The following is a 26,831-nucleotide window of genomic DNA, read 5'->3' on the forward strand; positions in this document are numbered from 1 at the left end:
TCAAACAGAACAAGTATTAATCACATGAGACTGAATGAACTGATGAGGATGATTATAATTTTTTAATGACATTTGTTTGAAACATTGCCTATTCCTTAATGTTTTGTTTTTCTCTTTTCTCTTAAGCTATCTATAAGTTACAGCAATTTGGTAAAGTATACATTTGTGAACAAAGACGAAACAATTTATTTTCTCCCTACCTGATCCCTCCAGAATTCAGAAACTCATTAAGTATTTTTATTTTCATGGCAATATAGTTATTTGCACAAGTTCAATAAGAATCTGTTTTCCTTGTAGTAGAACATAATGAAAACATCACTTGTATTACCAAGGCTTTAACTGGACTTCTATATTTCAGAATGATGTATAAAATCAGATATGACCAGACAGCTTTAAGGAACTATGGTGGTCTTTATGGAACTAATACTTATAAACTCTCTTGGAAAAAAACAAAACAAAACAAAAAACTGGCCTGGTACCTGGCTTACAGGGTACTCAGCATTACAGGTAAGTGACGAATGTCACTTCTAGGGAGACTCAGTGAGTCAGTCAGTCAGTTCAGTTGCTCAGTTATGTCCGACTCTTTGTGACCCCATGGACTGCAGCACGCCAGGCCTCCCTGTCCATCACCAACTCCCAGAGTTTACTCAAACTCATGTCCATTGAGTCGGTGATGCCATCCAACCATCTCATCTTCTGTCATCCCCTTCTTCTCCGGCCTTCAATCTTTCCCAGCATCAGGGTCTTTTCAAATGAGTCAGTTCTTCGCATCAGGTGGCCAGAGTATTGGAGTTTCAGCTTGAGCATCAGTCCTTCCAATGAATATTCAGGACTGATTTCCTTTAGGATGGACTGATTGGATCTCCTTGCAGTCCAAGGGTCTCTCAAGAGTCTTCTCCAACACCACAGTTCAAAAGCATCAGTTCGGTGCATTCAGCCAAATCTGCACGTTTGAAGGGAGGTCTGATGGCAAGTTTCTGGCTTGACTTCGTAGCCTTGAGAGGCTTTTAAAAGTCTCATTTGAGATTCCTTATTTTAAGTTCTAGCAAACTTAAAAAGAGTCTGTATGGTCTATCACTATTCTTGCTGCACTTATGTAAATATCAGGCCAAATTTAAGAAGATGAGGCTGATTTTGCAAACAGAGTAGTCATTTATTATCTTTGCTAGAAATTGGGGTGACTACGAAGATCATGGCATCTGGTCCCATCAGTTCATGGGAAATAGATGGGGAAACAGTGGAAACAGTGTCAGACTTTATTTTTTTGGGTTCCAAAATCACTGCAGATGGTGACTGCAGCCATGAAATTAAAAGACATTTACTCCTTGGAAGGAAAGTTATGACCAACCTAGACAGCATATTAAAAAGCAGAGACATTACTTTGCCAACAAAGGTCCATCTAGTCAAGGCTATGGTTTTTCCAGTGGTCACGTATGGATGTGAGTTGGACTGTTAAGAAAGCTGAGTGCCGAAGAATTGATGCTTTTGAAGTGTGGTGTTGGAGAAGACTCTTGAGAGTCCCTTGGACTGCAAGGAGATCCAACCAGTCCATCCTAAAGGAGATCAATCTTGGGTGTTCATTGGAAGGACTGATGCTAAAGCTGAAACTCCAATACTTTGGCCACATCACATGAAGAGCTGACTCATTGGAAAAGACTCTGATGCTGGGAGGGATTGGGGGCAGGAGGAGAAGGGGACGACAGAGGATGAGATGGCTGGATGGCATCACTGACTCGATGGATGAGAGTTTGCGTGAACTCCGGGAGTTGGTGATGGATAGGGAGGCCTGGCATGCTGCGATTCATGGGGTGGCAAAGAGTCGGACATGACTGAGCAACTGAACTGAACTGAACCAAGAGAAAAAGAATGTTTCAATAGAAAACCATAGTACACCCTTGTGTGTCTTAAGTTCTAGTTCTGACCATTGTTTTTAAGGTTTTATCTACCTGTTAATTGGACTGGATTCTGAATTCTTCTAGTTGCCTCCAATGTTTGGCTATAAGTTAGCATTTCCAATTTTTCTCCTACTCTTCTGACATGGAATCATTGAGAACTAAAACTGTCCTTTTTCCTGAATCCTGGAATCTGAGGCTGGCTGACTTGATTTAAACTTAAGAGAAATCATGACAATAGATCATGTATGGGCAACCTTCATGCCTGTTGCTGTGTAGGCTACTCAGAAAGTTCATGGAGTATTTGATGACCTCACTACAGACATTTTAAACAGCCAACCAGGAAAATCCATCAGATTTCTACTGCCTGTCCTCACTCTACCATCTAAAGGTACTTTTAAGCCCAACATCAAGAAATTTTAACTGACTGCCCTCTGGACTCAAAAACTGAGTTCATGTTCTAACCATGAACCTTTACATATTTTTCTATTTGTTTTGTCCCTTATTAAGTGCTTGATTGCTCATACTGTATAGAGAACTAATAGGTAGGCATTTACTCCTACCTATGCCACCACCTCCTGAAATGAGACACAACTGTTTGAATGGACTGACCATTTTCCAGGACTGAAATTGATTCATTGGGTTATGGGATAGTCTATCAACTCAGCTTCTGGGAATGAAACTTCTCTGGGAAGTTTCATATGGGAGAGTGACAGGGTTTAGGATATGCTGCCCCCAAATATGGCATCTTGGCATGTTGACTGTCTTAAGATGAAGAAATTCGAGAAATGACAGGTACGGGACTTTCTGATTTCCCCCTGAAGCATGTCATAAGATCTCATGTAAGAGATGCTCTGCCTATACCCAAAGGAACAGAAGGATTTGAACAAACTGGCCTTGCTAAGTTTCCCCCTGTTTACTACTCTTAGCTTATACTCCTTTTTGTCCTGTAATACTTTTCCATCACTCTCTACTCTTCATCAAACGTAATATAAAAAACTCAGGCTTAACCATTGTTTTGGTCTTTATTTCTTCATGAAGGTTCCTATGTCACATAAAATTTAAGTAAATTTGTGTGCTTTTCTCTTGTTAATCTGTGTTTTATTATAGAGATCTAGCTGAGAACTTAGAGGGGTAGAAGGAAAAGATACTTTTCCTCTCCTACAGGACCAGATGGTTTCCACCAAAGGACTTTCCAAAAAACTTTTTAAAAGCTCTCTTTACTGGAGACTTACGTTGACTGCCCTCTGGAGGAAGAAAAAATATTTGAAAACAAATCTTTTAATGAGACATTAAATTGCTTTCTCTTGTATCTTATTCTGAAATAAACAGGAGCTATGATTGATATGAGCATTGATTGTCACTTGTAAAGCTCAAGTAGGAGCAAATGTTCTAGGATTTATTTAAGCTGAAATTCCCTGGTGGTTCAGATGGTAAAGAATCTGCAATGCAGAAGGCCAGGGTTTGATCCCTGGGTAGGGAAGATCCCTTGGAGAAGGGAATGGCTGCCTACTCCAGTATTCTTGCCTGGAGAATTCCATGGACAGAGGAGCCTGGCGGACTACAGTCCCTGAGGTCACAAAGGTGTTGGACACGACTGAGCAAGTGAGTGACTAGCACTGAAATTACAGTGGACATGTAAAAATGTATTGGTATTGGAATTTTGCAGAGTTTGTATCTTCTTCAAGGGCCTCAGTAATCTTCAAAGAGAAGATAACCATACTTTATCAGTTCTCATTAAATTTTAGGCTCAAAGGTAGTTTTTCATTTTTTATAAAACATTTATACAAGACAAGCTTTTCTCATGTGTTTTAATTGATTTTCAAGTGAAAAAATCATGCATTATGAAAAATAGTGCCTCAACTGCTTTTTACTTGTTCTCCTTATTTATTAGTAAATATTATGAGTATATCTAGAAGTAGAAAATAACTTTAAAGGAGTATTTTCTTTATTGTTCTTTCTTTCGTATAAACCTGTGACCAAGTTTTTATATAAGATGTATGTGTTTTTCTTTGCCCACTAAACACTGTAAAAATAATATTTTAATTGAAAAGATACTTAAACCATATTTTTTAATAGTTAAAAGTTTTATCAAGTTATTATTTTGTAGTGGGAGGTGTTAATTTCGTGTTTTTAGCAGTGACTTTGTTAGTGCTAATACAAAGGATGAGCATTCGAAGGGAAGCAATTGCTTGCTTTATGAGTGGTGATGGTGAGTAATGGCTAAGTCCATTCATTTGCACTGCCATTATAGACTCCAGACAGATATTTCCATGTCTTTTCCACAAGTGGGTCGTGTGATTTGGTGTTCATCACTGACTTGAATTATCTTCAAGTCTTACAAATCATATAACTTGACCATGAAATCGAGCAGCTGTTTCAGAGGACTCTTTACAAGTAGATTTTATTTTTAATATTTTTTGGCCACTGCAATGAAAAGAAGTTTGTGCCATTTGTGTATGCATATTGGAACTTTGTTTCTCTCCCTCTCTCCCTCCTTTGTCCATGGAATTCTCCAGGCAAGAATACTGGAGTTGGTAGCCATTCCCTTCTCTAGTAGATCTTCCCAACCCAGGGAATGAACCTGGGTCTCCTGCATTTCAGGCAGATTCTTTACTGTCTAAGCCATCAGGGGGCTTTCCAGGTGGCAGTAGTGGTAAAGAACCCACCTGCCAGTGCAGAAGATGTAAGAGACGTGGGTTTGATCCCTGGGTCGGTCCCATGGACAGAGGAGCCTGGCAGGCCATAGTCGCAAAGAGTTGGACATGACTGAAGTGACTTATCACGCACACACACTTCCTCCTTTCCTTTCTTCCTTTCTTCTTTCTTTGAAGCAAATTTCAGTGGAAAGATTGCTATAGTACTTTTTGACTGGTCTTCCCCATGTGATCCCTGCCATTAGTAGAGTTGGCTTTGTGCTAGGGCTACTAGGCCATTATGTTTTTATAGATCTGAGTCAGCATCTGTGAGGTTGCAACCTCTGCATTTTATTTAAATCTGCTCTCTGTGCTTTTGTTTTATGGTTAATGGAGAAGCCTATTCTCTATAAAGAATGGTATCTAAGTTTGTGAAGAACCTGCCAAGGTTGTTGTGGTGGCACATGTGATTGGCGAATCTTTTAGATTTAGATACCTTTAGTGTTTTCAGCACATGTTTAGTATTAGAATTGTTCCTAGGTCCTTTCTTTTGCAGGATATATATACAGATTGATTGTATAGAATCTTTAATATGCTGACCTTCAACTGTGTTAAAGTGAAATGATTCTCTGACCTCTTGCAAACTAGGTTATTTCTTTTTTTTTTTTTTGACTGTGCCACGTGGTTTGTGGGATCTTTGTTCCACATCCAGGGATTGAATCCATGCACTTCCAGTAGAAGTGCAGAGTCCTAACCACTGGATTGCCAGCGAAGTCCCTAGGTTATTTCAAGATTGAGAATTTCAACATTATTGTCTGGTAAAAGCTATTACTCTATTTTAAGTATTACACAGTTTGGCATTTACATACACACATACATATGTGGAATTTTGAATTAAAGTTAGGTAAAAAAATGGGACAATTATATCAGAGGCATTGTTTAGTTTTTGATAATAAAGGCATCTTAAGTTCATTTGACAGATATAAACTAAATGCCCATGTAGAACTTGTTTGGTACTGGATAGAATTTATAAACAGCCATAGCTTCTCATCCCTTAACCTTAAAAACCCTATAGCTGTACTTGGTGAATGTAAGTGTTGTAGTAGTTGTGATGAGAGATTATCACAGGACAAAGAGATTAGAGAAAACTTTTTGGACGCTCAAGATAGGATTTGGAAGGTGTAGGTGTAGAGGAGGAAGTACCCAGTAGAGGGAGCTGAGGTGAAGGTGAGACATCGCAGATGTGTGTGCACATTGCAGTTGCTTGTAGTGCTATGAAATGCATGTTAGGGAACAGAGAAGATACGACTGGAGCTGGGGTAGATAGGACACTGAATACCATCCTGAGAAAACTCGAAGTCTTGTAAAACTATGGGTTGATTGAGGGCCTAAATTGACGGTGTGAAACTACTTCCAGGTCTGAGTCCTGATTCACTACTTGATGGCTTAGTAATCTTGTACAAGTGTTTGGACCCTTTCTGACAGAGCTAGATTGGTTCTAGATGACACATTTGCAAATCACCAAGTCATTGATTTTACCAAAGTTTCTAATGTTTAAGGTCATAATAGTTCCTATAAGACCCTACATTTGGGGTTACTGATCATAAAATATATAGAAAATTATCTTCTTATCGCTAACAAAAATTTTATTACCTAGCAGTTTTCTAGTTGAGGATTTTTTAAATAAAGGACTGTTTTATATAGTTTTACTTTCTTTTGGATATTGTTGATTTAATTTTGAGTTAACTTTAAGGTGAAAGTAAATATAAGTTAAATTAGATTAACATTTTAAGTTTAAATATTAAGTTAAAGTTCAAAAGCACCCCAAAGAAATCAGAGCTAATAAGAACAGTCTGGTACCCATCCTGTGGATGGAATGAGAACATTGAGGGTTCTGTGCTTGAAAAGAGCCTTGTCTTTGAGAATAGACATTTAATGAAATGGTATGGATAGCTGAGATAAGTCACAAGTACAGCTTCACAGGAGTTTATATTAGAGTGGCCACAGTGTGGGTATTAATTAGGTCCTTCCAGACTGTCTCCTTTGCTGTTTAGGGCTACTCTGTGGGCTCTGATCTTGGGTTGACAGTGGTGTTTGGATAATCCACAACTACCCTTTTGTACCCTGCTTTTTGTGACCGTAAACTACCTTTTGACCTCTGAGACTGTTGGACAGTTTAGTTGTATGTTCAAACTGCATGGAGAGACTTGTGATGGAGAGTGGTAGACGGGGTTTTGTTCAAGGAGAAAGGCGGTAAGAGAGGCTTGGGCCTACTGCTGTACCTCAGCCTTTAGAATCTGTCCCTTTGGTTGTTGACCGCTTTCCTCAGATGACCACTGGCTTGCCACGACGGGTGTGAAACTACGATATGATGTGTGGGTTACGAGGAATTCACTTCAGATGTTATAAATTGGGCTCTAAATTCACCTGACAGAAACCGGACTTCTCTTCAGAGATCATTGGTGAAGGAGAATTGGAGCCAGAGGACCTGCTGCTTGGCTCCTGTTCTTACTATTTGTGTCACCCTGCAAAAAATGTTGTTTTTCTTAATCTCTTTTGTCTTGAATAAAGGGAGGGATAGTCATTTCTATCGCAGGTTGTTGCTTAGATAGGATGCTAAGAGAGGATTTTATAAAATTCTAAAGAGCTAATTAAATGTGAAGCATCATTGGTAGATTGTGAGTCTTTGGAGGCAGGCATGTGTCAAGAGTACCCACAGTGCTAAGGCACAGGTCTTGACCTTGTGAGTTCTGTGAGGGCAGGAGCTTGTTTGTTGCACCACCAGTACCTAGTGTTTTAATTTGGGTGTACCTACATCGTGTTCTCTATTTCTAAGTTTAAAAACTTTTACTCTTTTTTTTTTGTTTATCTGTTTCCTGAGAAGTTTGATTATCCCTTCTCCATCTTAGAGAAGATTCCCTGGAGAAGGGTAGACTGCCCACTCCAGTATTCTTGGGCTTTCCTGGTGACTTAGATGGTAAAGAATCCACCTGCAATGTGGGAGACCTGGGTTCGATCCCTGGATTGTGAAGATCCCCTGGAGGAGGACATGGCAACCCACTCCAGTGTTCTTGCCTGGAGAATCCCCATGGACAGAGAAGCCTGGTGGGCTACAGTCCATGGGGTTGCAAAGATTCAGACATGACTGAGCGACTAAGCAGGCAGGCACATCATAGAGAAATAGTGTAACAGCATAGCACCATATTCTGTGGCTGGAGAGAGAAGCTAACTCTTTGTGGGCTAATCCCTTGAGTAAAGAGGCGGGATCTTAACAGCAGGTTCTCTGTCTGCCTCAGATAAAAAGGAGCAAGACAGTAGGTAGGAATCTGGAGGACACAAATATTGAAAAAGAATGTTTGGGTCCTTCTTCTAGGTAACTTTGGCATCTGTTGAGAAATTTAGCTTAATTCAGCAGACATTCTGGATTTCTGTTTTGTATTTAGGACAGTAGCAAAAAGTATCAAAAAGAGTAAACAGACCTTGTATTAGAGTGAATAATTTTGACTGTTGAGATGGAAGGAATATGGTGTTTCATTCTCTGAGGGAAAACTGGTTACTGGACTCTTTCGGTGACCATGAAGGTAAACACAATTAAGAGAAAAATCAGACTTCAGTTCTTCTATTCTAGTGATGTTTGTAAGTGAGCACACTAGATTTTAGAAATATCTGTACAGACAAACTGTTGACTGTGAAGGTTTCCTCCTTTAGCTTTATGTTGGTAAAATAACATTGCTTGATAAATTTTCAGTAAATGTACAGAAGTAGTAATGTGTGGCCAAACTTTAGGATTTACTTGGGACTGGAGCTTTATTATCACCTGGAAGAAAAAATTATCATTTAAACTGTTTAACATCTGGGAATGACTATAATTGTGATAGACAAACCTTACTTCCACTGGGATAGTGAAAAGAACACTGGAATGGAAGTCAGGAGTCTCGAATCTGTCTACTTACCTTGTATATCCAGCAGAACTGTCTGTCAGCCAGACCCAAACCTCCTCTTCCTCTCAGGTGACTGACTGCATAGGTGCAGGTGCTGGGGGGTGGGGGGAACAGAGGCAGCATAGCAGGAGTGGGCCCATGAGCATCTGGGCTGCTTCTTCATATATTTTACCTGTGCCTTCACGGCCTGCTGAGCCCGATCAGGTGCACACTGCTTCCATTTGACAGTGACGTGTTGCTGTGCATGCCCAACTTTAGGGCTCAGTGGGTCATATAACACTCAGTTTGTATTGGGCAGCTCAGGTCTCATGGTAACTTGGTAGCCCGTGGTCAAGCATTTGATTTGAAGCCCAGTAGCAGGCCAAAAATTGTCTCTTAAAGGGAGAATGATTATCTGGAGATGATGTAGGGTCTTGCTCCCACATCCTAAAGTTCCGTGCTGTGATTCAATGTGAGGGCCTGCAAAAGGCTCACACAGCTTCGCTGTCTGCCAGTGATCTTTCAGGCACTGTGGGATCTGCTGCATCATGTGGCCCCAGTGCAGAGCTGCTTGCCCAGCAGCCAAAACCTGTCATAAACCTTCTGTTATTCTGGGACCCCCTCAAACCAGCAGCTCTTCTGATCACTTGGTAAATGGGCTGGAGTAACACAGCCATGTGAGGACTATGTTGCCTTTAGAATCCATCGTGGTCCCCTAAGCACTGTGCCTCTTTCTTGGTTGTGGGAGGGGCCAGATGCAGCAACCTATCCTTTACCTCAAGAAGAATGTCTCAACCTGCCTCATACCAATGCCCCCTAAAAATTTCACTGAGGTAAAAGACCCCTGAAGTTTAGTCAGATTTGTCTCTTGTCTTCTGATATACAGATGTCTGACCAATTAGTCTAGAGTAGTTGCTGCTGCTCTGCACTTAGCGTCATGTCATGGGTATAATGGGACGATGTAATGTCTTGTGGAAGGGGAAGACAGTAAGATCCCTGTGAAGTATACTGTGACACAGGGCTGGAGAGTTGATACACCCCTGAAGTAAGACAGTGGAAATGTATTACTGGTCTTACCAGCTGAGAGCAAACTCCTTTTGTTGGGTCTTATGGACAGGATAGAGGAAAAGGCATTTGCCAGGTCAATAGCTGCATATCACATCCCAGGGATTGTATTAACTTACTCAAGCAATGAAAACACATCTACTGAAACTCCTGCTATTGGAATCACCACCTGGTTAAACTTACCGTTGATCCGTCACTCTCCAAGATCCATCTGTCTTCTGCACAGGCCAAACAGGAGATTGAATGGAGAGTGGTGGGAATTGCAACTCTTGCATTTTTCAAGTCCTTGTTGATAGCCTGATTTCTGAAGTCCTCCCAGGAATGTGGTATTGCTTTTGATTTACTGGGTTTTCCTTGGTAGAATCAGTTTTAATAGCTTCCACTCAGCCTTTCCCCATATGATAACCCCCACTCCACAGGTCAGGGAGGAGACAGTGTGAAAATTCTGCCATCTAGTAAGTAGGTGTGTTACAATTATGTATCCTGGAACTGGGGAACCCACGGAGTGGGTTTGGGGACCCACTGGGCCCACTATGAATGGACCTGAGCTAAAACTCCATTGGTAACCTGTCCTCCGTAAAATCCTACTCTTGATTGGAGGGCTGTTGTTTTGGGTTCCTGGAATCAGCGTCAGTGTCCATCAGTCCCTGGAAGGTCTCGTTATTTTCTTTTCCCCAGTCCGTAGTTACTAAGGTTGGGAGAATGATTAACAGCATATGTTTTCAGTAGTCTACTGGGGTCCTTCTTCAAGGGAACTGACATTTTCATTTAAGGGGTTCTGGGTCTGTAAACTGGCTCAAGTCTGTGATCAGTTGAGGGGCCATGACTCTCTGTTTTTATGATTTGAATTAGAATTTTGTTCCTTTGACCTAGACTTTTTTGCTTATTCAGATAAAATAAGAAGTTAGTAAGCTTCCTATCTATTTCACTTCTAGCAGTACCATGATTAGCCAACATCGTAGGTCTGTATGAATCATACTATTCCAGTTGCTTTGACTCTGTTGTTCATTATGGTGACTATACCCACCTTACTTTGGCAGCTAAATGCTGCCAGTTGGTCCCTGCCACCTTGGGACCCAATTACTCCCATTGTGTGTAGGTTTTCTGGTTGAATCGTTGCGGTTCCCAGTGGAAGGTCTAGCTTACAGAGAAGAGTAATCAGAAGGCTTTTCAAGGATGTTGGGGCACCTGGCACAGATTTATTTCTCAGACTTTTCTGGATCCTTGCACTGTGGGCAAGTAGGTCTTAATTGACAATTCACTCTTAACATTTCAATTTTCCTAAGCCTTTGAATCCCTTCTGCATTAGGCCAAAGGGGATCCAGGGGTGGGGTGTTTTAAATTTGCTCATGGTATGCCATCTTTTGATGTTTTGGCCAACCAGCCAAACTGTTAGAGCCCTTTCTAATGACCCCAGCTAGAACATTAAAGGCAGAATCTTTGCTTAGTGAGCCCTTATCAAGAAACTCAGCCTGATTCAACTTTATGTTCCTTGTACCATCATCCCATACCCTTAAATACTCATTTTCAGACATGTTCCCTCGGTTTCTGCAAGCATAAATTATAATTGAAAACCCAAGTAGTTCTTTTGGAGTGTACATAGCAAACCTCCTACTTTGTAGCTCACTTTTAGGGACGTGCTGGAACTTGAGTCTAGTTATAAATCTAGAGGGAAAGGGGGGTGGTGGAGGTGAGTCAGCATTGTCTTACATGGCAGCTCCCGCTGGGGAGACCCTTGGTGTTTCATTAGGCGGAATGGGGTTAATTCCCTCAGAGGTGGAAAGGCTGACACCAGTGTGGGTGGGGTGGCTGCTACTGCTGGACACCCAGGATTATGGTTAGAATCAATCCAGTTCTGCCACATTTAGTGAAAAATTTTATAGTATATATACATTCCTATTGTTATTTAATATGATACAGGAGACATAAGTAATATATGTTTGATCCCTGGGTGGGGAAGATCCTCTGGAGGAGGGTGTGGCAACCCACTCCAGTATTCTTGCCTGGAGAATCCCATAGACAGAGGAGCCTGGTGGACTACAGTCTGTTGGTTTGCAGAGTCAGACAAGACTGAAGCAACATAGTATGCATGCACGGTAGAACTAGTATAGGATCAAGATAGAGTTGAATCGTGGCTTAATTATTATTAGCCATATGACCTTTAGGCAAACAGCTCTGATTTTTCAGTTTCTGCATTTATAAAGTAGAGATTATAATACAGACCTGTGACAAAAACTGCTAACTGTGCCCTTAGAGCCATTCTTTTTTTTTTTTTTTCTTTTGAGAAATGGAATTCCCAGCCCCACCCCAAGTTTTAGCCAGCATGACCACTCAACTACAATTACATTTCTCAGCTAGATGTACCTAAAAGGGGCCTGTGACTAAGTTTGAGACCATAAGATGTTAAAGGAAGAGATGTGGACAACTTTTGGGGTGATCTTCTTAAAGAAAAAGTCATTTGCCTTGGATGTCCTCTTCTTTTTCTCTTTGGGAAAGGACAAGAATTGAAGCAGGAGCCTTTATCCAGAGATGGACCCCAGATGATGGAGATGGCAGAACCAGCTAGCTAGTGTGGGTTCCCTGGAGCAGAGCTGTTCACTTGCCCTAGAGTCCTCACTTACCTTCCGACTGTTATGTGAGAGAGAAATAAACTGTCTTATGTAAGCCCTTAAGACTTTTTCTCCTTTATTAGAGCTGTTGACAGTTTGTTACAGTCTGCCTAAACACTACCTTAAAGAGCTGTGAAGATTAGAGATTATAACTGGCCTAGTGCAGTGTGACATAGTGAGTGCTCTGTCAGTGTTCTCTGTGGCTTGTTAAATGTTTACTTTCTACCTGTTGTGGGTGAGGCGCAATGCTAAATATAAGGATAATGAAAGTGATTTTTGTTAACAGTGGATTTAAGAAAATTAAAAACAAGGGTTCTTTGAATTAAAAATATGATAAATAACTAGCAATAACCAGTTAGAGAACAAAATTTTTATGGTGTCATTCAAGACAGTAGCCAAAAATATACTTGTCTAGAATGAAATAATAAGAAATGGGCAAGAGGATCTGTATGAGAAAAATGTTTAAATTTAAAAGAACTAAAAAATGAATAGAGAGATTAAAATATTTAATAAAATATTTCCATTGTTTTATGCTACTTAATGTTATAAAATATCTCTTACAGAGGTTAGTTTATAAATTTAATTAATGTTAAAAGCTCAAATAATGAGGTAAAGTGTGTAATGAAAAATGTTGATCCTTGACTAGTTCTTCTCAACCTTGGGTTATTATCCCCGGTGGCAACTATTTTTATTATCAGTTTCTTTGGGTATATACTTCCATATCTTTCACTGTTATTTATGAGCTCATTTCTTAATTTTTCAATTTTAGTCACTATATGTTGACTTTCTAATAAGACAAATGAAGATTTAGCTCTTTATACCTGCCTTCCATTAATTCTTTCCCTCTCCCCATCAACGTTCTTCTTCCATAATAGTACAGTTTTTGGTTAGTCACTGTCTTCATTATTATAATTATGTATTATTCGTAGCTGAGCCACAAAGTGATTATTATGATTATACTTACTTTTCTTTTTAACTTATTTTTCTTGGAATTTATGGGAAATTTTCTTTTATTATATCTTTGATAATTTCTTCTTCTTTTTTCTGTCTTCCAGAATTTCTGTAGTCTAATTAGCTATTGTAGATTTTGATCTTCCAAGTTTCTAGAGTCTGGGTGATTTCCTCAGCTTTATTTTCAGCCTTACTGTTATATATATTTTTAAAGTTTCTGCTCTCATTTAAATTTTTCAAAAGTTTGTTTCTTATTTTCTAGGTTTTCCTTTATGTATCCCCTATTCTTGTTTTATGGATACAGTTTCATCTCATCTTACTGAAGATATTAATTTTAATTTAAAAAAAAAAACAGTTTATTTGTGTACTGTATAGTTTTTTTTTTGTTTTGTTTTGCTATCTGATTTCGTTTCTTTTTTATTCATGATAGAATCATGTCCCAGTTGTTCCTCAAATGTTTAGTTAATGCAGAAAATTTTAGTGGAATCTCTGTGAATATGAATTGTACTCTAGGACCATTAGTTGAAAGCAAGATTTATATTATTGAGATAACTCTTGACTCTTAAAACTTACAGTCTTTTCTTTTGAACTGATTTTTCTTCACAAGGTGGAATCATTATCTCCTGCCTAGGCAGTAAAAGGCTGGTCTGACACTTGAGTAAGAGAAGAGAGCTTGGGAGTTGGGGGTGATCTCACTGCTTAGTAAGTAAACTTGTATCACTGCTTAGTAAGTAAACTTGTATTTACGCTTCTTGTTTTCAGTACAGTATCTTATCCTCACACTCAGTGTCTTTAGTTCCTAAGTCAAATCTGTCAGATTCAGTTTTTACCAGAGAGTAACTGCTTTTCTCTTGCCGGAATGAGTGTTCATGGGAGAATTGGAAAGAAGTGTCCAGTGTGTAGTTGTTGCTTATGAGAAGTTTCGTCATCCTCCTGATTTCAGCCCCACTCATTACTCTGCCTCATTCTGTGCCTTTCTGGGATTCTTTATTTGTGGATTACTTTCTTGTTGGCATCATTCTCTTAACTACAGGTTGTTAAGTTTCCACTCTATCTGTTCTGCTAAGTCAGAAACTGTTCAACTCTTTGCTTTCCATCTTCCAAAATTTTATTAGCTTCTTTTGTCTTTAATTTCCTCCAGTCTTTATCCCAAGTATTTAATACTTAAAAATTTTTCCTTTACTGTCTTTTTAGTGGAGTTTTGGGAGTGAGTGATGATAAATGCATATATTATACATATATAGTAAGAGATCTTTCAATTTTAAAAAATAGTAAACAAAGTTTAAGCAAATAGCATGAAAACAAAAAGACTGGTAAGAGGAAGTAGTTTCATACTCTCTGGATTTCTTTAGAGGCAAACCTCATTTAAGAATGTCTTGTTTTCTCTCTGGCTCTAGCATCTTAACTGTCATCTGCACAATTGTCTTAGGACATGCAGGGCCTCTGGTGTTTGGAATGCTCAGTTTTCCTGGCTCCTGCAAATTACTTTCTCATGACTAGTGAAAATCTCCCATAGCAAGCATTTTCTCATTTTTTTCCCCTAAGCCATTTCTGTATTGTATCTTAATAAATTTCTAGTCTAAAATTTGTTTTGAGTCTAAATCAGTGGAAATTTTAGTGATAAATCACATAGAGCTTTAACCATGTATCATATATATCAGATAACGTTTCTAGTTACAAATAACCGAAAACTTGACTTGGTAAAACAAAGGGAATTTGTTTCATTTACTTAACTGGAAAGTTTAGAGACAGGTCAGTCTTCAGAAGCTATTTGAGCAGGACTCTGGCTCTGTTTATTTGTAATTCTCTTGGCTTTGCTCAAATCTTCATGCTGATTTTGTTTTTAGGCTGGCTTTCCTCATGATTGCAAAATGGCTGCAGCAGTTCTAGGCATCATATTTTATACCACCATCATACAGAAGAGGAGAGATGTTCTTTTCCAAAAGTTCCCAGGAAACTTCTCCAGACATCAGGGTGAAGTAGGGGATATTACACTGAATACCTTGAACCTGAGTCCTCTGCCTTATTGCTAGAGTGAATGTGGTTGCCTCCCCGCTAAACATAAAGGCTGTGTGAGGCAGGAGTAGTGCTTCAAAGGCAAAGTAGGGGACATGGTTGCTGGGGGTGCAACCACAGTGTCCATTACAGTGTTTAGTTTTAATATTTCTGCTTTCTCACTGTATCGCCATTTTTATATTTTATATCATTATGTTTTTTATAAGTTTAGTTCAGTTCAGTCACTTAGTCGTGTCCGACTCTTTGTGACCCCATGAATTGCAGCACGCCAGGCCTCCCTGTCCATCACCAACTCTCACGTGCATTGAGTCGGTGATGCCATCCAGCCATCTCATCCTCTGTCGTCCCCTTCTCCTCCTGCCCCCAATCCCTCCCAGCATCAGTCTTTTCCAATGAGTCAACTCTTCGCATGAGGTGGCCAAAGTACTGGAGTTTCAGCTATAGCATCAGTCCTTCCAAAGAACATCCAGGACTGATCTCCTTTAGAATGGACTGGTTGGATCTCCTTGCAGTCCTAGGGACTCTCAAGAGTCTTCTCCAACACCACAGTTCAGAAGCATCAATTCTTCGGCGCTCAGCTTTCTTCACGGTCCAACTCTCACATCCATACATGACCACTGGAAAAACCATAGCCTTGACTAGATGAACCTTTGTTGACAAAGTAATGTCTCTGCTTTTTAATATGCTGTCTAGGTTGGTCATAACTTTCCTTCCAAGGAGTAAACGTCTTTTAATTTCATGGCTGCAGTCACCATCTGCAGTGATTTTGGAGCCCAAGAAAACAAAGTCTGACACTGTTTCCATTGTTTCCCCATCTATTTGCCATGAAGTGATGGGACCAGATGCCATGATCTTAGTTTTCTGAATGTTGAGCTTTAAGCCAACTTTTTCACTCTCCTCTTTCACTTTCATCAAAAGGCTTTCTGGTTCCTCTTCACTTTCTGCCATAAGGATGGTGTCATCTGCATATCTGAGGTTATTGATATTTCTCCCGGCAATCTTGATTCCAGCTTGTGCTTCTTCCAGCCCAGCGTTTCTCATGATGTACTCTGCATAGAAGTTAAATAAGCAGGGTGACAATATACAGCCTTGACGTACTCCTTTTCCTATTTGGAACCAGTCTGTTGTTCCATGTCCAGTTCTAACGGTTGCTTCCTGACCTGCATATAGGTTTCTCAAGGGGCAGGTGAGGTGGTCTGGTATTCCCATCTCTTTCAGAATTTTCCACAGTTTATTGTGATCCACACAGTCAAAGACTTTGGCATAGTCAATAAAGCAGAAATAGATGTTTTTCTGGAACTCTCTTGCTTTTTTGATAATCCAGAGGATGTTGGCAATTTGATCTCTGGTTCCTCTGCCTTTTCTAAAACCAGCTTGAACATTGGAAGTTCATGGTTCATGTATTGCTGAAGCCTGGCTTGGAGAATTTTGAGCATTACTTTACTAGTGTGTGAGATGCGTGCAATTGTGTGATAGTTTGAGCATTCTTTGGTATTGCCTTTCTTTGGGATTGGAATGAAAACTGACCTTTTCCAGTCCTGTGGCCACTGCTGAGTTAGGATTCCCCTAATTATTCAAATTTCATCAGTCTTACCCATAAACAAAGCATTTTTGTCTTCATCCTAGAGGCTTTCTGTGAAAATTTGTTTTATAAAAATTCTCCCCCAAATTCTTTTGTCTTTAGAAACCTTTTTATTCTATCTTATTATAGTCTCTTATAAGGAAAGAGAATTTTTCTTCTCCCTCTTTCCCTTCTTTCATTTTACTTTACCTTCCTTCTCTCATCTCAGTGAAGCCCAAAAAGAAAAAGAATTGTATTTTTACTGCTTGACAAGTGCTCCCTCCTGGGAGGAAGAAGTGTTCTGTGGTTCCTTCTTTCACATGCTGTTTGATCCTGTCTCCCCTTCTGCTTTCTAGATGTGCTTATTGAATGACAGGAATATCAGCATAGAGCCTTCCTAATGTCTTACTGTGTTTAATTTTGGTTTGCAGTGTACCATTTCGTTTCTTCCTCTTGAGACCATGTTCTCTGATTGCTTTTGAGATAATCTCTTTGTCTTTGGTGTTTGTATAGTTTGTTGACAATGCATCTTAGTGAGATGTGTATGTAGGAGGTTTCTCAGTCTGATGATTAATGCCTTTCATCATTTTTGGAAAATTCTCACCTATTTCTTCAAATATTGCTTCTCATTCTGTTCTCTTCTTGATTTGCTGCAAGTTGTTACTAGGTCTTTTTTCCTATGCTCTGTATTTCTTAATGCCATGTTTCATTTTCCATGTCTCTGTTTTGTATCTGAGTAATTTCCTAAGCTCTTTGGTTTTTCCCCTAATACTCACTTATGTATTTGGCTGTGCTGGCTCTCAGTTGCAGCATGCAGGACCGTTGCTGTGTCCTGTGGGACCTTTCATTGCAGTACGTGGGCTCTGTAGTTGTGGCACACGGGCTCTGGAGCTCGTGGACTCAGTAGCTGTGGCACTCGGGCTAGTTGCCCCACAGCATGTGGGATCTTAGTTCCCCCACCAGGGATCGAACCTGTGTCCCCTGCACTGCAAGGCTGACTCCTAACCCCTGAACCACCAGGGAAGTTCTAACTCTTTGTCTTTTTTTTAATGGTTTCTTAAGCTGTGTCTTAACCTGCAGCTTGCTATGCTGTGCTTAGTCGCTCAGTTGTGTCCGACTCTTTATGACCCCATGGACTGTAGCCCATCAGGTTCCTCTGTCCATGGGGATTCTTCAGGCAAGAATGCTGGAGTGGTTTGCCATCTCCACCCAGGGACTGGACTGGGGTCTTCTGCATTGCAGGTGGATTCTTTACCATCTGAGCCACAAGGGAAGCCCAAGAATACTGGAGTAGCTAGCCTATCCCTTCTCCAGGGGATCTTCCTGACCCAATATTCGAACGAGGGTCTCCTCCATCTCAGGCAGATGGATTCTTTCCTAGATGAGCTACCAGAGAAGCCCAATCTGCAGCTTAGTAAAATATATATTTTAATTTCAGTGCTTATAAAACTCCTATTCCCCCTCCCAAATCTGTCTGACATTTTTGATATGTTTTATAATGTCTTTTAAATAATTTTAAGCATGCTTATTTTGTAAGGTCTATCTGTACTATTAACTGAAGTTTTTATTTGTCTAATTCTATTGTCTTTTATGTCTTCTGTTTACCATATGGTGGGTTATTTCTTCAGGTGCTTTGTAACTTTGGATTATAAGCTCATCTTTAGTGAGGCTTTATTTTTAGAAATTCTCTAGGTCTAGAATAGTTTTGCATTTGTTTTTGCTAGGTATCCCAGGAGTATTATTGGCCTGAGATGAGTTTTTTTGATAAGTTTCTGAGCCTCGGATTTCTTGACCCATGCAGCTAATATACATTTGAACTTCAAACCTCTCTAAAGGCTGGGCCACACTCTCAAGTTCTCAGTGTAGGCTGTTTTTGTCCATTAGAACCCTGGCCAAGATAGTTAAGCCTCTTAGCTGGGTAACTTGTTTTATGAGAGCATTTTATTCTAACTCTCTGTTTCTCAAGGTTAAGGCCCCATTTCCAGCTACTTAATAGGTGTTAAAATTCAAGCCTTTTGGTTATTGAAACTGGCATGTCTCCCCACAGCAACCACAATCAGTTCATGCTTATGGCTCTGGTTTTCTCAGTTCCTGTCTCTTATTTTTGGCCTCTCACGGCTTAATTTCCTTCTATGTGGTTAAAGGGTTATTGTTTTATTTCATCCAGCATTGTGAAATGTTTAAGATAGTCTTAGGTCTGGTTCTCCAGGAAATAAGAGAGTTGAGGCAGAGATTTGCATGGAGGAGGTTTTTGAGGCAGTTCTCTTGGGAACAGCATCTGTAGGAAAGTGAAAGATGGTGAAGCAGGATTGAGCAGAGGGAGAAGCTAACCTACAGTGCAGTTGCAACCAGAATTTCAATTCTCTGGGGAGCTCTGGGCTGGGCTCAGTGTTCAGAGATATTTCAGTTTCAGGTATGGGGCCAGGTCTTTGTACCTCAGGGAACCCTGCTCTCTAATAATATTTCCTCTGGTCAAACTGGCCTATGAGGACAGCTACCGCTGAGCTGGATGATGCTCACCAGCGCGTTCCTTACTGCTTTGGGGATATAGTGTCTTCTGGGCCCTCCTGTGGAGTATGGTTGGCAGGCACCTTTTTTTCAGTCTAAACCTGATGTGTGCTCTCCAGGGTCCCACTATTCCTTCACTTTACCGTCTTCAACAACTGCTGCTGCTGCTAAGTCGCTTAGTCATGTCCGACTCTGTGTGACCCCATAGAGGGCAGCCCACCAGGCTCCCCCGTCCCTGGGATTCTCCAGGCAAGAACACTGGAGTGGGTTGCCATTTCCTTCTCCAATGCATGAAAGTGAAAAGTCAAAGTGAAGTTGCTCAGTCGTGTCTGACAGCAGTTCTGGCATTTTCCTTTCATGTACAGTAGACCTTTACATCATCCAAGCTTTAACAGCTATCTTAGTAGTAGAGTAGTATCATTTCCAAGGTCCTTGTCTAGGTGTTAAATTCTGTATCATGGGAGGATACCTGCTTTCAGCTAGATGCATGCTCAGTCACTCAGTTGTGTCCAACTCTTTGTGATCCTATGGATTGTAACCTGCCAGGCTCCTCTGTCCATGGGATCCTCCAGGCAAGAATACTGGAGTGGGTTGCCATTTATTTCTCCAGGGGATCTTCCTGACCAACAAATTGAATCCACGTCTCCTGTGTCTCCTGCATTGTCAAGTAGATTCTTTACCACTGAGTCACCTGGGAAGCCCTTTCAACTAAGCTCTCCTTTATCCAACTTTATATTCTGTCTCCCTTGATCAGCATTTTCAGGATCCAGCCCTACATGTACTTTTCCAGCTGCTGTGGGTAAATGTTGGCTAAGTCAGTCCTGCAGCTCCTTCAGCATATAGTCCTGTTCTACCTTAGCACATTCCGCACTTCCCAAGCATAGTTGTTTGTGATTGGTCTGGAGGCTGGAAGGGGAAGTGGAGGTTGACCGTGGAGGAAATAGGTTGTCTTGTGTAGTAGAAACCTTTGTATCATCTTCAGGCAAGGACAAGTGTTATTAATAATTCCTCAGGATCAGATAGATCCTGGGAACCTGGAGATTCAAGATTTTCAAGCTCATCACTCAGATATCCTCATGCTAAGTCTTAGGGTTCCATGCCTTTCTAATCAGAACCCTGACCTTGATGTAGTTGATTTGAGGGGATTGAAAATCCAGCCTGGAGCTCAGCTACCCTTGTGTTGAGTCTTGGGCTGAAGCTTTGGTTTTCTGTTGTTTTTGTTGTTGTTGTTGTTGGAGATGAGAGGCTCTTTATATGCTGCCAAGAGGTCTTTTGACTTTTGCACTTTACGTTCAGTTGGTGATTAATCAGTCAGTTGCCCACAGCACCAGTAGCATCTAGCAAGAGCCATGTGATTTCACAGTTCTTATAATTACTGCTTTACTCTTAACTTCTCAAATCCTGAAACGTGATATCCACCAGCTCATTCATCTTATACTGGTGTCTCATTCCAGATTACTAGTGGTGAACGTTCTAACAACTGTCCTGCCACCTGCCAGGGGCTAATGGTACTCCATCTCCTCCTAGTGATGGGCGTCTTTGGGTGAGGGCAATTCCTGGAGTGACTCTTGGCTGTGAACCAACAGTAGCTAACATTCTTGGCAGCTGGGGAGATTGAGTCTTCAAGCACAAGACCTGGGAGATGAATCATAGTGTCCACTCCAGAAGGGTTTCTGGTATCTTGGTGTGTAGTACAGCCAGAAATAAGAGCTAGCCCAAACATGTAGAACATAAATTCTTATGTGGACTCTTTTTCTTAGTAGGTAACAAGTTTGGATGTGATTTCTTTGAGTCATTCAATCCTCAGCAGAAATTCCATTTTCAAAGTGTATATAAATCACTAATCATATTACTGGATTGGGAGATCATGATTTTGTGATAAACTTAGGCATTATTGATTTATTACTTTAAGGGGTAGATACTACTTTTTGGTGATATAATTTTTCTTAGAAAGTTTTGTAATAGGGTGTCATGTTGCCAGCTTATTGAAAAAATACTTTTTACAGAATCTGTTCCTATAGCTTTAATTACGGACATTCATGGAAAAGAAAAGTTAGAAAACATGCTCATCCAGTCTAGTGGTTTCCCGTTTATTCACATTTGGTTATGCAACCATTACATCTAAGTTTTGAAAAATTTTAACACTCCTAAAGAAACCCCATACTTGTGAGCAGTCACTCCTCATTCTGCTGCTTGCCCTTCCTCCCCCACCTCAGCACCAGAAAACCACTAGTCTCCTTTCTGTTGGTATGGATTTGCCTCTTCGGGACATTTCATATAAATGGAATCATACAATATGTGTCTGACTTCTTTGACTTACAGCCAATACCTCTTTATTGCACTGTAGATTAAGCCTAGTAATGATTTTCTGTCTTATAGTGAGAGAAAGAACATTGCACACCAAAGCTGAAACCCTTCTAATACCACCTCTACTTTATGCCACTCCTGTTCCATCAGCTATGGCTTGGTGAGAAGTTTCTAGTTATGGGTAGCAACCACAGTATATCATTGAAGTGGCTGTATTTCAGCAGTCTCATGAATTAAGTAGTAATGGATGAAGTCATTTCAGAGATTTATTTATTTACTTAATTTGTTCATTGATTCATTCATTCACTTATTCATTCAAACTGGCTTTGTGGAAGGAAAAGAATGAGGTATCTTATATATTTCAGCCTGCTCTAATGAAGAACTGCATTCCAAGTAATAATGGGTGGTGGTTTTGACTTTTTTTTTTCTAGAAAGGAACATCTCAAGTATTTTTTTTTCTTTTAGAGAACTAGAACAGTTTAATTTCCCTTCTATTGTTATCTGATTATAAGAGAAGAAAAGTGCCTGTCATCATCATAGTTGTAATTCTAATATCATTTGTTGGCTGCTTATAAGCTGTTGGCTTATAAGCCAACAGCTTATAAGCAGCCTGTTGGGCACTGTACTAAACAAGTCACATGAATTATTCTCTATTATTCTAACAGCCTTGTCAGTTAAGTGGTATTCTTCATATTAGAAATACGAAAAATGAAACTCAGAGATTGAATAACGTTCAGATTCACATCTGTGCCAGCTTGAGTGTTCACGCATTTCTAGATGGCTGTTTTCTGATTATTCTTTTAAAGTCTGTAATATTAATGTTAACCCCTACAAAGCATCTGTGTAATGCGTTGGTCATGATTCAAATGATACCTTCATGAAGGCCCATGGAACTCCATAGTTGTGTGCCCTACAGCTCAGGAACGGTGTTCCTTCTTAATAGTGTGCCTAGAGAGCTGTTTGTTCAGATTTATCGCTGCATATTAATAGTACCTGTTTTAGGCTAACATTTATTGGGTGTTTATATGTGCCAGCCTCTATGCTGAAGGCATTGTCTCATTTGAACTTTAAAACAACTAATGTGACTGTGACTTCTGATATCCTCATTTTCCAAATAAAGCAGCTAAGCTTTGAGAAGTTAAGATAGCTCCCTTTGGTACCCTAAGTTTATATCTGTATAAAGAGACAGCACTGGGATTTGAAGAGTGTGTGTTATCACACTCTTAACACACTGTGCTGTGCTGGCTCTCTCGTTGGATGTTGGTAACGGTCATTTTTACTTGTCTTTGGTGAGCTTAGTCTTTCCACTCCTATGCCGTTTCTCTTTATTGATGATCTTTGTCTTCTTTCAAGACCACTTGTTCATTTGCTAAGTTGTGTCCAACTCTTTGCAACCCTGTGAGCTGCAGCATGCCAGGCTGTCTTTCACTATCTCCCGAGTTTGCTCAGATTCATGTCCATTGAGTCAGTGATGTCATTCAACCATCTCATCCTCTATTGCCCCCTTCTCCTCCTACTCTCAGTCTTTCCCAGCATCAGAGTCTTTTCCAGTGAGTCAGCTCTTCACATCAGGTGGCCAGAGTATTGGAGCTTCAGCTTCAGCAGCAATCCTTCCAGTGAATATTTAGGGTTGATTTCCCTTAGGATTGACTGGTTTGATCTCCTTTCTGTCCAAGGGACTCTCAAGAGTCTTCTCCAGTTCCACAGCTTGAAAGCATCAATTCTTTGGCGCTAAGCCTTCTTTATGGCCCAGCTGGTCTTGTCTTTTTAATTTTGATGGAATGGTGAACTGCTGTGTTATTTATACTTGTAGATTAATTGTATTTTTAGTCAAAAAATTTGAAAGATAATATGTGATAAAACCAATTAAAGTATTTACAAATTTTTTTCATTGGAGAAGTAACATATTCACTGTAATAAAGGGGAAAACACTTAAAGCTATATGTATATTTATTCCTTTTTCTTGGTATATTTATTCTTTTTTCTTCTTCAAATTTTTGTTTCATTTTAAATGTTCTTTATCTGTTATCATCATAAGAAAGTAATTATCATCTCAAAGACATTTTAATCATCAGCAGATAAGTGGAAGGAAGTTATTTTAAAGTGGCTGTGCATTAAAAATTGCACTGTTTATATGTTATATCCCAAAGGTAAAACTTGATTCACCTTTAAGGATGAAGACAGGGAAGGGCGTGCTCTAATCTATTAATAGTTTCTTCCCCTTAATTCAGATAGCCTTTGGCATCTTGGAGGAAGATAAGCCCAGAGGTAGATACCTGTATCTATTAATATTAGAAGCATACTTTTCAGAGGTGCTGGGTGCAGGAGAGTGTTTCCTCTGCTTACTGGCTCCTATTGCGATCTGTATACCTCATGGCCACCTAACATATTCATGACAAGAAGGCCTTCTCCCCTTCCTCCCTTCCCTGCTGAGTACAAGTTACACTTCCTAAATCTCAACTTCTCCCGCATACTCCTGGTTATAATCAGTAGATTTCCTGGCACACTTGTACATGCTCTAATATTTAGTAATGTTTTCTTAAGGAAATCCCTTTTCTGGAATGTTGGAATGCATTTCTGTGCCTCTCCATTTTTTACCTCCTATACAAATTTTTTGATAAGGAAATATTTCACTAGAAAACATAGAGCTTTTCCTTATGCTCGTTCTTTTCACCCAACTTTCTAGGCTAAACACCTAAATGTTTGTGCTAAAAACATCAAAAAAGTTATAATAATTTACATGTTCTCCCTTTTTCTCCTCCTAGTGTAATTCAAGCATATTTTAAATAGACTAGGTTTTAAAATAGAATCATTGGTAAGTGATTTGACAGTATTTATCCAAACTTTTAGTACCTGTTCTCTGGACCTTATTATGTGCAATTTGGAGTACCACAGTTAAAATTTTAAAGGGGCTGATTAGAGTTGAGTGTATCCTTTTTGCCTGTAAGATAGAGAAACAGGAAATTAATGATACAATGTATACATGTGTTTGGGGGGAGTGACTTTGTAATAATATAAAAGATTAGAGAGTATATTGGTGGCATTAAAATTTCATGGGTGAGCATGATTGGGGGAAAATGCCTAAAAAGGCACCTTAGGGAGATGATAGAAACAACGATCTGGAGTATAGATAGTTCTTATGTAGCATGTTATATATTGTTGTTCAGTCACTAAGTCGTGTCCGACTCTTTTGCAACACCATGGACTGTAGCCCTCTAGGCTCCTCTGTCCATGGGATTTCCCAGGCAAGGATAATGAAGTGGGTTGCCATTTGCTTCTCCAGGGGGTCTTCCCGACCCAGGAATCAAACCCGTATATCCTGTATTGGCAGATGGATTCTTTACCACTGAGTCGCCAGGGAAGCCCACACCTAATTATTTCTATTATCTCTATCCCAGGGACAGAGGAGCCTGGTAGGGCTGCCGTCTATGGGGTCGCACAGAGTCGGACATGACTGAAGCGACTTAGCAGTAGCAGCAGTACGTATTTATATGTAAAATATGTAGTATTTTGTATACTATGTATTTTATATGTATATAAATATGTGTATATAATACACATGTATTATATATATAATTTATATACATATAAAATATGTACTATGTTATACTTAATATTAGCATATTTTATATGTTAATACATATTTATATGTAAAAATGTACATTTTTATATTCTGGATGCTGCTGCTGCTGCTGCTAAGTCGCTTCAGTCATGTCCGACTCTGTGCGACCCCATAGACGGCAGCCCTACCAGGCTCCTCTGTCCCTGGGATTCTCCAGGCAAGAAAACTGGAGTGGGTTGCCATTTCCTTCTCCAATGCATGAAAGTGAAAAGAGAAAGTGAAGTCGCTCAGTCCGACTGAAGTGTCCAACTCTTCGTGATCCCATAGACTGCAGCCTACCAGACTCCTGTGTCCATGGGATTTTCCAGGCAAAAGTACTGGAGCTAGCCTGCTTTAAATAGCAAAATATCTAATATTGAATAGAAAGCCCTGTAATAACATGGCATGTGTTGATTTCATCTCCCAAATCTGCATTAATCATGTGATTTAAAATATTTAGCGTTCTTAGAGGTTTTAAAATTTGTTTTTTATTATCCTGCATGAACTTGTCATTTGAAACTAAAAGTACAGATTTCTTTTTTATTTAGCATACTTATTTTTTACAGCATTTTTAGATTTATAGAAAAATTGAGTGTAAGTACAGAAAATTCCCATATTCTTTTCCCACTTCCATCCCCACCCCGCCAGTTTCTCCTATTGCTAACTTTTTGTGTTGTACAAGTCTGTGAGTTTTGATGACTGCATAATGTCATATATACATCATTGTAGTTTCATACAGAATAGTTTTACTGCCTTAAAAATGTTAAATGAATGTTAAATGAAAATAAGAAGTCCTTTTTTTGACCCACCTTTCCAGTCTGACTCCAGGAAACTACGGTTAATATTTTCTTGCGTGTATTTTCAGAATTGTCTTGCAATTTGACTTTTTAATGAAGCAATGAATTTTGGACCTCTTTCCATATGCTGTGTGGAGATACTGCCTATTTTCCAGTGGCAGCCGAGTAAACATTCTGGAACCCTCTTGAAGGAATTTTCAGTGACTGTGGGGACCAAGCCCACAGTGCATTTGCTTGGAGCAGTGCTCTTAGGAGGAGACCATAAGGTGGCATAGCTAAATGCTACACAATAATGACACTTTGGTATGAAAATTGAATGTTATAACATAGTCATGATTTTAGGATTATTTAACACATAATAACGTATTATTAACTGGAAGATGAAGTGCTCTGACATATAGGCATACGTGTATTACGTTCACTTCATGAGTACCTTTGTCTAAATAGAAAAGCTTTTACTTAATATTATTCAAGACTTAATAATAGTTCCTCATTCTGGATATTTTAAACCTTTAAATAGCTTTCATTGATTATATGATTAAACGCTTGTCAAAGAGTGTATTGTGTTTTCTCTTTGAAATATGAAATTTGAAAAAAATGTCATTCAGTGAGGTTATAAGGATGTTTCAGGAAAAAAAAAATCAGTCATCGTTTTAAGCTTCCCCATAAAGTTATAAGAATATTTGCTGTGGAAAAAAGATTTCTGAATACTCGTGCATGATAAATTCTTGATATGTGTTAATTTTAGATATAAAAATTAGGCATTGTTCAATTGACCTGGTAGACTTTTAAAACTAATTGTGAAAGATAGAGAACTTAGTGACAATTCAAATATATGCGGGCCTTTTGCTATTTTCTGTTTACCAGTTTTTAAAAATAATTTTATTTATTTATTTGTTGTTTGGCCGTGCTGGGTCTTGGTTGCTGCGCGGGCTTTTCTCTAGTTGCCGTGCTGCAGGGGCTTCTCG

At 39.5% G+C, this 26,831-nt stretch overlaps 1 protein-coding gene and 1 long non-coding RNA gene across 2 annotated transcripts in view; both read left to right on the forward strand.

Annotated features, from left to right (window-relative positions):
- The window catches only part of DISP1 (dispatched RND transporter family member 1), a 219,337-nt gene that overhangs the window by 28,858 nt on the left and 163,648 nt on the right, over positions 1-26,831 (forward strand). The window lies entirely within an intron of this gene.
- Positions 1-26,831, forward strand: part of LOC129652882 (uncharacterized) — a 70,733-nt gene that overhangs the window by 18,290 nt on the left and 25,612 nt on the right. The window contains exon 2 of the long non-coding RNA XR_008714827.1: positions 13,681-13,775. This is a non-coding gene — a long non-coding RNA (uncharacterized LOC129652882). The remainder of the gene's footprint in view (positions 1-13,680; positions 13,776-26,831) is intronic.

The sequence above is a fragment of the Bubalus kerabau genome, chromosome 5 (assembly GCF_029407905.1).
Source record: "Bubalus kerabau isolate K-KA32 ecotype Philippines breed swamp buffalo chromosome 5, PCC_UOA_SB_1v2, whole genome shotgun sequence".
Taxonomy (NCBI): Eukaryota; Metazoa; Chordata; class Mammalia; order Artiodactyla; family Bovidae; genus Bubalus; species Bubalus kerabau.